Source organism: Adiantum capillus-veneris, chromosome 4 (genome assembly GCF_014529385.1).
Source record: "Adiantum capillus-veneris isolate H3 chromosome 4, ASM1452938v2, whole genome shotgun sequence".
Lineage (NCBI taxonomy): Eukaryota > Viridiplantae > Streptophyta > Polypodiopsida > Polypodiales > Pteridaceae > Adiantum > Adiantum capillus-veneris.
In genome coordinates this window covers 49,048,106-49,060,091 of record NC_140934.1, presented here as the reverse complement: position 1 = coordinate 49,060,091, position 11,986 = coordinate 49,048,106, and positions in this window count along the sequence as shown.

Here is an 11,986-nt window from a genome sequence, read left to right as displayed (position 1 = left end):
AGCAACATAGCCATTATACTTAATTAACTTGGCATGAACAATACTTTTGCATGAGAGAGAGAGGATTGGAGAACTTGACAACAGTTGAAGACCGGGTTTATGTGGAGCTAGTCCCCCCTTCAATAGGCTTTTGTATTATAGATTCTCCAATAAAGAGAGACTTGGTATAATACAATCTTTGTGTTCCTTGTGACCTTGGTGATGCTATGAAGATGGAAAGCTTCATGCATCACGAGCAAAGCATAAACTTTGTAAAAGCATTAACCATCCCTGGCCTCAATCCCAAGGCCTCATAACACCTTCGAAGGTGGAGAGAGCTAACGGGGAATGAGGGTAGGAAAGAGGAAGAAGAATCAGTCATAGGAGAAAGAAATAGTTCCTCACTTATCATCACTCTTCTTGCTTAGCATAGCATAATAGCATAGTAATGAAGATAGAGAAGATGGCAAGCTTAAGCATTGAAGCATGGCTCTTGTTTGGATTTGCATCCCATAGCCAAGAGTGTTGGTGTAGGCTCTCAACTTCTCAACAAGCTTGGAGAAGGAGATGGAGTGAGCATGTGTGAAGAATGAGTGTGTGAGAGAATGTATACCCCTAAGCACACCCCTTGCTTGCTTTGGTCAACCCCTCCTTGTAGCTCAATCTTGAAGCTCATTGGAACCCTCTAAGCCTAGCCAATCACATGCATAATGCATTTCAAGCAACATGGGTAGCACTAGGACAAGTGTCCTCCTTACCTCTTTGAGAGAGAGAACTTGAAAATATCTATATATTTGTTGAATTGAACTAGAAGCACATTGGTCCCTTCTTTAGCTAAGCGAATAGGATTCAAGCACACCATGTGGCTAAGCATTGGGAGATCTTGACATGTGTCCATGTGCCCCTGGAGAAAGGGGGTGCCCTTTGGGTGAGTGGGAGGTTAAGTCAAAGATTCTCCTAACTTTGGGGCTGTCCCCCTCCTTCATAGGGTCTCTTTTTGACTCAAGCACCTTACCCCCCATCCATGGGAAGCTTCTCAAGCACCTTTCTCATCAAGCATGACAAGCATCTTAGTCAACAAGCATGACAATCACCTCAAGAACCTTAGTCAGCAAGCACAACAAGCATCTCAAGCACCTTACTCATCAAGCATGACAAGCACCTCAAGATTTGTCCGGGTTCCCACCTCAAGCATAGCCCTAGCTTGCCTAAGGTCTAAGGACTTTTAACACTAACCTTTGGAGGTCTTTAATGAAGCTAACCCTAAGGTCTTTAAGCTCCATTAGATGCACGTTTCTCTTTGATAGACTATCTCCTTTTGGACCCCTATTGAGATGTAACCATCTCTCCTCTTGGTCCCCTGCTGAGATAAGTCTAGAAGCACTTATTGCACATTGCTCTTTGGTAGACCATCTCCTTTTGGATCCCTATTGAGATGCAACCATTTCTCGTTTTGGTCCGCTATTGAGATAGGTCTAGTTAGATATTATATCTTATGATAGGCTTTGTTAAGTTATGTCGTATTGTTGACCCACGGGTCAACATGTGCATTTTGCAAATCACAATGTAATTCATCAATTGAATCCGTTAAAGCTGTATCAATCCAAGGCATGAGGGCAATGTTTTTTCTGATGCGGTCCCAAAAAATCAAAGCATAATTTTTGTACCTTTGCTCTTTGAATATTTGTAGTTGACAATCTCTTCTTGTTCACATTGAATCTAATGCCTCCTTCAAGATTAAAGAGGTGACTAACTTAGTAAGTATCTCCACCTGAGTGACAAGTAATTAGATAGGTACTATCAACTTATGAAATCGATCATCAAAATTTTGAAAATCACATCATGTGACATATTCCTTTGCTTCGAGCAAATTACTCTTCTCCTCCAAAATATTGAGCACACTTTGGGGAGGAGGAGAAGATATCGGTGGAGAAAGCTCAAAATCAAGAACTTGATTTTCAGGATGCTCCATGTCCAACGAACTAAACACGAAGTCCATGAAGTAATGCATACGAGACCAAGATAAATAAATACCTTGAAGAAAGACCAACTTGCAAAAGCAAAGAGCAACTGCAAAAGAAATCAACTAGCCTTGTTAAATCGATACCGTCAATTCATAATCAAGTACCGATGTTGACTGCAAAATTCAAAAATTATTGTCCAATCATGAAATTCATCGATATTTGAAAACCCATCGAAAAAGACCGTGTCAAAGCCAAGGAAAAAAACTTTAACTCAAATAGAGCAACAAGATCTTGCTAGGTATGGTTGACTTTTGCTTGGCACAACACTTTATTGATTTAGTTCGCTAATAGAAAATGTTGTTGAATTTGCTTCGTACTTTAAAGATGACATTTGAAAACTTTTCAAAAATTTTAGGTCTTGCAAAAAAATTTCAAACATCGTAGAGGTTGTGCCTTAGTACCTTCACGGTACCGATACCTTCTCATCCAAAGAGCTTTTGGACCTAAGCTCATTACTGAAGTTGTGATGACCAGTGGGCGTGCAATTGCCCTTGAACTTTTAAAATTTTGAGGTAATGACAAAAAAATTTATATATGGAAAGAGCATATTCAAGATGTTTTGATCCAAAAAGTCAATTGGAGCTATTTTTTGAGCACCAAGAGGGTGATTGCTACACAAATGCCCAATGGAAATCACTTGATGCCAAAGCTAAATCCACTAATCATTTACATCTTGTAGAGTTAGTGTATTTCACTATTGTTAGTGAAGCTATTTCTAAAGATTTATGGATAAGCTCCACACGTATGAGGGCAAGAGTGCAAGTAATAAGGTCTACTTGATAAAAAGGCTATTTAAGCTTCATATGGAAGAAGGCATCACCATTTCTGAACACTTAAATGAGTTCAATGTTATCTTTAGTCAATTGATGACACAAGGACTCAAATTTGATGAAGAGATTATTTTATCTTCTTATTATGCTCTCTACCTTCCTCATGGGATACTTTTTGCATAGCCATAAGTAACTCTGTTCTTAAAGATAAGTTGTTCTACAATGATGTAGTTGGTAATCTCCTCATTGTTGAAGATACTAATAGGAAATATATTCATTCCACCAAGAGCGGTGATGCTTATGTTGCTAGCTCACAGAAGCAATGAGGTCACACTTGCTATCGTGTCAAGTCTAAGGATCGCAAGAATTATTGCAACAAGTCTCATGGTTCCATGCGCAATGTCGAGTGCTACTATCTCCATAAGAAAGGCCATGTGAAAGGATTTTATATCATGGCAGAAAAAAAAGAAAGAGTATCCAGATGAGAAGACATCTGATAGTGATGTGAAAGGCAAGGGCAAGACCGATGAGGCCAATGTTGTTGATTCTCCTAAGACTCCTATGGTTTTTGAGCTGCATGATTTCTCAAATGATGTATTGGCTTTCACTTTGATATGATTGTAAACACTCTTGTTGCACAAGATGCTAATTTAGGATTTTGGTGCTAGTTTCCATGTTATGGTGTAATGGAATTGGCCTAATAACTTGAGAGTAGCAAAAATTAATGAGAGTACTTTTGAGAGATTACTTTGTGAGCATAGTGGGTGAACATAATTGGAGATAGCAACATAAAAATAGCAATTAGTTAACTTGGCATGAACAATACTTTTGCAAGAGATAAAATTTAGAGAACATGACAACAGTTGAGGGGATTTATGTGGAGCCGGTTCCCCCTCCAATATGCATTTGTATTATGGTTTCCCCCATTAAGAGAGACTTGTTACAATACAATCTTTGTGTTCCTTGTGACCTAGGTGCTGCAATGACGATGGAAAGCTTCATGCATCACAAGCATAACATAAACTTTGAAGAAAGCTTTAACTATCCCAAGCCTCAGTCCCAAGACCTCAAACACCTTCAAAGATGGAGAGAGCTAGCAGGGAATGAGGGTAGGGAAGAGGAAGAAGAAATATTTCATAGGAGAAAGAATTAGTTCCTCACTTATCATAGCTCTTCTTGCTAGCATAATGATGAATCTGGAGAAGATGACAAGCTTAAGCATTGAAGCATGGCTCTTGGTTGGTTTTGCACTCCATAGCCAAGAGTGTTCATGTAGGCTCTCAACCTCTACTTGCTTGGAGAAGGAGAGGGAGCTCTTGCTCTTTGCACATTGCATAATGAGAGTGTGTGTGGATGAGTATACCTTGCAAGCAAGGCCTCTTCTTTCTTTGGTCGACCCCCTCTTCTAGCTCATGCTTGAAGCTCATTGGTTCATGCCAATCAAGCCTAGCCAATCACAAGCTTGGGCCATTTCTAGCAATATGGGTAGTCTTGGGACAAGTGTCACCCTTTGCCCTTTGAGAGAGAGGACTTGATAAATGCAGAAACAATTAGTTAATTCAAGTAAGTTATTATTGGACCCTTTTAAGCATGGCCAATAGGATTCAAGCACCTCATGAAGGTAGCATGGGTAGGAGCTTGACATGCGTCCTTGCTGCCTCTTAAGGCTTGGGGTTACCTTGAGAGTGTGTGTGTGTGTGTGTGTGTGTGTGTGTGTGTGTGTTCTCTCACTAGCCCCTACAATATGGGCTCACCCCCTCGTATGTAGGGATCACTTTGACTTTTGGTGCTCAAGCATCTTACTCATCAAGCACGACAAAGCACTTCTAGCTTGGGGGTGTTCCCACAAGCATCTCAAGCAAGCACCACAAAGCACCTCAAGCACCTAAGTCATCCAATAGGACAAGCACCTCAAGCACCTTAATCAAGCACGAGAAGTACCTCAAGCAGGACAAGCACCTTGAGCTTGGGGCGGGTTCCCACCTCAAGCTCAACCCTAGATTACCTAAGGTTAAAGGACTTTTACACTCATTATGGACGTCTTCAGTGAAGCTAACCCTAAGGTCTTATGCTCCATTGGTTAGCCTTGCTCTTTGATAGACCATCTCTCATTTGGCCCCCTTTACAATTGGCCCCGTGTTAAGATAGACCTATAAGTACGTTTCTGTATCTTAACCCTTGTTCCCGTTTATTCTCCCACATTAAGTGATCAGTTTAATATGAGAAAATCATTTGGGTTGGTTAGATATTAGATTTTATGACATTACCTCTCTCTTGAAATCATAGTAGTCCTCGATTATGAGGTAGAAGAGATAAAGCCTTAGTCATTAGTCAATCTTACTTAGCGGGTAGAGGATCCCTTTTTACCCCACGGCATCTTTCCAAAATGGATGGCTAATCCATTTGGTGCTTGGGAAACATAGCTGCCACAAGCATGTCTACTCTTTAGTCCATTTCATTCTCCCAAAGTAAAGTGACAAATTCTACTTGGTGTTTGAGAGACGTCGTCATCACAAACATGATTCCAAGCATGCATACTATTTAAATTTGTGCACAATTAAAAAGAGAGCTAGTCTTATAAGACAAAAACATGGGTCATTTAATAGAAATTGGTACATTTGCTTACTCTAATGTAGCATTGTAAGCATTGACACTTAAGCTGTATTCCTTGCATCCATCTAGCATCTTCAAAAGGATAATTTTTGAGCTTAATAAAATCGTCGGATACTCTTACCATGTCGTAGTACCTTGTCTTCATGCCGAAGGATAGCTTTGGGTTGTAGCACCTCTTCTTGGTCTTCAACTTCGGGAGGGTCTTCAATAATTGGTTCACTTGGTGGCTCTCCTTTGTAGGGCTTGAGTAGGCTCACATGAAAAGCATTGTGTATGAGCCAATGGTTGGGCAACTTGAGTTGTAAGCCGTCTCATTGATGGGCTTCAAGATTTGGAAAGGACCATAGTATATTTTTACTAGCTTAGCATAATACTTTTGATGGCCCGTAGGATTTTTGCCCGTGGTTTGCCTCAATCGAGATTTAGGAAACTTAAGCAAGACCCAATCATTTTCTTTGAATGTTAAGGTCCTTCTATGCTTGTCAGCAACAGCTTTTTGCCTTTGTTGCGATATGGATATAGCCTCCTTAATATTTTGAAAAGATTCTTGTAGGTCACGGCTATACTCATTGACGGCGAAGATCTTCCCAAGTATTTTGAGTAACAAGGGACTTTTAGGTCTTCCCTCACTGATCTCAAAAGGTGCTTTTCCCGTAGAAGTATGTATAGTGTTATTGTAAGCATACTCTACGAGAGGTAAGTATTTTTTCCATTGTGAGTGTTGATCTACTTCCATAACATAAGTCTTGAGTAGATAGAGTAACGTAAGATTGGCTATCTCACTTTGGCCATCCATTTTTGGGTGATAGACCGAAGAAAAATTCAATCTTGTTCCTAGATTTTCAAAGAGACCTTTCCAAAAATTATTGGTCATTCTAGGATCTCTATCTGACACGATGGATGTGAGTAATCCATGATGTTTGAAAATTTGAGATATGAAGAGAGTTACCATTTGGTGTGCCTTAATAGGCTTTTTTACAGGAATAAAGTGTGCTTGCTTGCTAAACCTGTCGACTATTGTCCGTATACCCGTATTCCCATGGATAGACTTGGAAAATACAAAGATGAAATCCATGGGTATACTCTCCCATGGTGAATTTGGGATAGGCAATGGCTGGAGTAATCCAGGTTGCTTCCCTCTATCACACTTGGTCTTTTGGCATACTACGCATTTTGGAAAATACTCTTGTATGTCCACTTTCATGGTAGGCCAATAGAAATACGTCTCTACTCCTCAAAGAGTAGGTTGAATACCTTTATGCCCCGCATAGGGAGGAGCATGGGATTCATACATAACTTTCTCACAAGGGAAGGGGTAACACATAGCCTATTGCCGTGGAGAAGATAACCATCCTACAAGGTGAATGGTTCCTCTTTCTTCTCCAAAGCAAGGGCTGACATTATGTCTCTAAAGTCAGGGTCAGTAGCATACTCACCTATCATAGAGGATAGATCATTGTGAGTAGCTATAGACACTGCATTAACTTTTGGTTGTTGTGAAAGTGCATCGGGCACTTGATTGCGCTTACCAACAACTACCACAATATGGAAATTAAATTGCGAAAGAAAATTTTCCCACCTCATTTGTTTGAAAGCTTGGTTTGCGTCATGAAATACTTGAGACTTTAGTGGTCAGTGCGTAGAATGAATGGGGTCCCCAATAGGTAGTGCTTCCATGTATCTAGGGCTTGTAGAACAACTAAAAGCTCTTTCTCATAAATGCCCAAGACTCGTTCATCCGTATTGAGCCTTCGGCTCTCATATGCTATGTCATGCCCTTCTTGAAGCAAAACTGGTCCAAGGCAATCACCACAAGCATCACATTGGACCTCAAATGGTTTTGAGAGATTGGGAAGCATGAGGACTGTTTGAGAAGTAAGCTTCTCCTTGAGCTTGTCAAAAGCATTTTTCTCCTTAACAATCCATACACACTTAATGTTCTTCTTAGTTAAGTCATGTAGCGGTCTTGCTACTTGAGAGAATTTTGCTATGAAGCATCTATAGTATGCACACAAACCGATAAAGCTTCTGAGCTCATGCAGATTCCTTGGATTAGGCCATGCTTTTATTACCTCTAACTTCGATGGATCCATATGGATACCATCTTGAGAGATAATATAACCTAGGTATTGAATCTCTTGAAGGAAAAATTCGCTTTTCCTTTGGTTGAGAAAAAGCTTATTCTCCCTCAATGCTTGAAAAATCACTTGGAGATGTTTCTTATGTTCCTCCAACGACTTGGAGTAGATGATGATATCATCAAAAAACACTCTAGTGAATTTGCGGTAAGGTTTAAAAATTTTCTCCATTAGATGATTGAACATAGCTGGTGCATTAGTCAAGCCAAAAGGCATGACTAGATATTCATAAAAACCAAACGTTGTGCAAAACAGGGTCTTTAGGATATCTTCATCCACTATCCTTATTTGATGATAGCCGCTTTTAAGGTCAATCCTACTGAAGTAGGTAGAGCCTTATAGCTTATCAAACAGATCTTCCACCCGAGGCACGGGAAATCTGTTTTTGATAGTGATATGGTTTAGTGCTCGATAGTCCACACACATACGGTATGTACCATCTTTCTTTTGCACTAAAAGGACTAGAGAACAAAAGGGAGAGGAACTAGGCCTCACCATCCCTTTGTCTACCAATTCCTATACTTGCCTCATGATCTCCTCTTGTTGAGCTTGCGAGACTCGATAAGGAGGCTTGTTTAGGAGGTGAGCTTCCTGGAAGGAGCTCAATGCGATGGTCATCATCCCCTCGTTTTGGAGGTAAGTCCATAGGGATATCATCGATGAACACATCTTGGAATCCTTTAGAAAATTAGACAAGCCTAACTCTTCTTGATTCCTACCATTTACATTTGATGAAACATTAGGATCTTTTAGAGACTCTTTGACAGAAATAATGTACGCACAAATTGGGCTCTTCATTGACTTATCAAAAGCAGGAGAACTTACAAGTGGAATAGTGTGACCACGCTCACTAGGATCTATATACATGTTCTTTCCTCTGTAGGTGAGTAGATTCTCCTTTCAGGGAACTTCATATTGCCAGCCATGCGATCAAACCATGGCACCCCTAGGATAGCATCCTCATGTAGATGAACAAGTTTTCTTTGTCAACATTGCTTTGGACATGAAGCCTTAACTTCCCAATAAGGGAGTAACAGAGGCTTGTTGTCCCTTGAAAGCTGTGTCAGCCATTACCATATCTCTCGAAAGCTTGAATGCCCAACTTGAAGGCCAGCTGTGTTGATATGAAGTTGTGAGTAGAGCCAGGGTCAAACAAGATGAAGGCATCAGGCTCTCTTACCTTTCCCCAAGCATAGGAAACTGATGATCGTTTGCAATGGGCATCCTCGTTTGGAGCTTCGATAGTGGAAACCCTAGGAGTCTCATTGCGAGCATTCTTCTTGGGGCAAGAACGATAGCCATGTCCATGCTCCCCACACTTGAAACACTTATGGTCCTTGCAAAAAGCTTCAAGCTCTTCACGAGAGAGTTTGTTTTTGCCTTTGTAAACTCCCTTCTCCTTTGACCGATTGTTGTTGTTGTTGTTGTTGGAAGTGCCTTGGGAAGAATTTTGAGCATCGATTTTCCCCTTTGCATCATTTTTGTCTTTGTTTTGCCATGGGCTTGACAGTCCACCTAGACCCTTGATGGAAATTGATGCATGAAGCAACCATGGTGTGATGGACTACTTTGCAAATAGAACCAGGCCGTTGAGAGTTGATGTATTCGGCCATCTCTTCTAGCAAAGTCTATCTTTTAAAAGACTACTAGTATCCTTGAGATGTAAATCCCAAAACTTGTCTACATACTTGTGGATAGACTCATGAGAGAGACGCTTCAAACTACGCCATTTGATAAGCACTTTGTCCTTTGCATCGCTTGCAAGGTGCTTCATGATGGAAACTTGTAGAGTTTTCCATGTCTTTGGAGCTTCACCGTTGCCACGAAGGCTCGCCCACCATTGACGAGTTGATTTTTGAAAGTGCATAGCTACATGGTGTAGCTGGGAGGACTCCAAGAAGCCCTCGTCTCCAAAGGCCGCATCAAATTGCTAGATGAAGGCCAACACTTTGTGGGTAGCACCAAAGGTGCCATCATAGGTGAGAAAAGAGATACTCTTTCCTCCCTCCTTGAACTCTTTTAGCTTTTGTGACCTTCACCATGCAGGGTATGATTTACAATGTCCTCCTCTCCTGTATTCTCTAGGAGAATAGCCATATCTTTAATTGGAAGAGGAGGAAGGTGAAGAAGAAGGAGAAGAGGGTGACCTCTTCCTAGCCTTTTTCTTCCTTTGTTTCCTCTCTTCCTTTTTGGAATGACGAGGAGAAGGACTATGTGTTAATCTTTTCCTCTTGGGAGGAGTGGGTGATTGTCTAGACCGCCGTCTTCGTGGAGCCACATCTTCAGAGGAACTTAAAGTTTCACTGCTTTCTTGCTCTTTGGATTCCTCCTCTCGTATGGGAGAGAGTCTTCTTTTGGGGGTCTCTTCAAGAGGCCTCCTAAACTCTCTCTCCTCTTGGAGAGGAAGGGAAATCCCATAAGTGCAAAGTTGGTGTGTAACTTTGGCTTGCAAGGGAGGGTTGCCCATAGCTTGCTGCAACCTAATGAGATAATTTACAAACATGGGGGCATCATCATTAGCAACTTCATGTGCAAAATCAAAGCTATCAATGTTTATTCTACTCTCTTGATTATTGTCAGCCACGTTAACAGAATTTATGTATGTACTCAGTGTATGCTTTGGCAATTCAAAACTTTAGTTGCCACTCCTCTTAACCTTTGAAAATTGGCTCTTAAGTATGTACACCCACGGCTCGAAGTGGTTAATTATAGTGTGTAGTGGAGTAGGTCTAACATATCAGAGTTGCCGAGGGCTAGCTCCTTTTGGACTTTTTATGGCTCAATAATGGTAAAACCGTAGGCAAGTCTAAAAAGACTCCATTATTAAGTCCAAAGCTCCCGAGGTGTGCACCATACTCCACATAGTTGGCTCAACAAAACCGATAATAGATCTCAGTTTCACTTACCCTAATATAATTAACAACATCAACCATTTATAGGCTACTTAAGGACCTCTCTTCTTAAGCAAGAAAATAGAAACCAAATGCTCTGATACCAATGTAATGGAATTGGCCTAATAACTTGAGAGTAGCGGAAATTAATTAGAGAACTTTTGAGAAATTACTTTGTGAGCATAGCGGGTGAACATAATTGAAGATAGAAACATAAACATAGCAATTAGTTAACTTGGCATTAACAATACTTTTGCAAGAGAGAGAATTTAGAGAACATGACAACAGTTGAGGACCGGATTTATGTGGAGCCAATCCCCCCTCCAATAGGCATTTGTATTATGATTTTCCCCATTAAGAGAGACTTGTTACAATACAACCTTTGTGTTCCTTGTGACCTAGGTGATGCAATGAAGATGGAAAGTTTCATGCATCACAAGCATAACATAAACTTTAAAGAAAGCTTTAACTATCCCAAGTCTTAGTTTCAAGACCTCAAACACCTTCAAAGGTGGAGAGAGCTAGCAAGGAATGAGGGTAGGGAACAGGAAGAAGAAACATTCCATAGGAGAAATAATTAGTTCCTCACTTATCATAACTCTTCTTGCTAGCATACATAGTAGCATAGTAATGAAGATGGAGAAGATGTCAAGCTTAAGCATTGAAGCATGGCTCTTGGTTGGATTTTGCACTCCATAGCCAAGAGTGTTGGTGTAGGCTCTCAACCTCTACTTGCTTGGAGAAGGAGAGGGAGCTCTTTCACTTTACACATTGCATAATGAGAGTGTGTGTGGGTGAGTATACCCTACAAGCAAGGCCTCTACTTGCTTTGGTCGATCCCGTCTTCTAGCTCACGCTTGAAGCTCATTGGCCCATGCCAATCAAGCCTAGCCAATCACAAGCTTGGGCCATCTCTAGCAATATGGGCCAATATCTCCTTTACAACCATGACAGTACATACTAATAGGCTTCTTGGGCTACTTGGAAGGTTCTAAAGTACCTTGAGATTAGGTAGAAGCTAACATGAGACCAACATGTACTTCCAAAATACAAACTCTAGGTATATAGGTACTTTATATGTACTCTTTGAGGTACTTATTATAGTATCAATTTCAAGGACTTAGGTACTTTACAAAATTGGTACTTCATAAAGTACCATTTATAGTGGCTTAGGTACTTTAGTATTTAACAAAAGGTTTAGAAAAGTACCATGTTATGTAGCATGTTCAAGTTGCAATGACTTTAACCCTTGTCTTCACTACATGTTTTGATGAGATTTACTTTTCATTGACAAGTGGAGCTTTATAGGAGATTCCAAATGCAATATTCACACATCAAGATCTCTCTTAGATGTTTTGAGGGATTGAAGCCTTGGTTTGTTTGCAAGTTGAATGATAGGTACACTGTTGTTGCATTGCTCACATACAGATGATATAACCTCAAGGATGCATTCAACCAGATGTGTGTGGCTACAAGAGCAAGGATTCAACTCCTTGAAGTGGCATTGGGTCTGGTCAGACGGATGTGATGCTCAATTCAAGGCATCCAGGACATTTTTCTTTGTGTCAAGG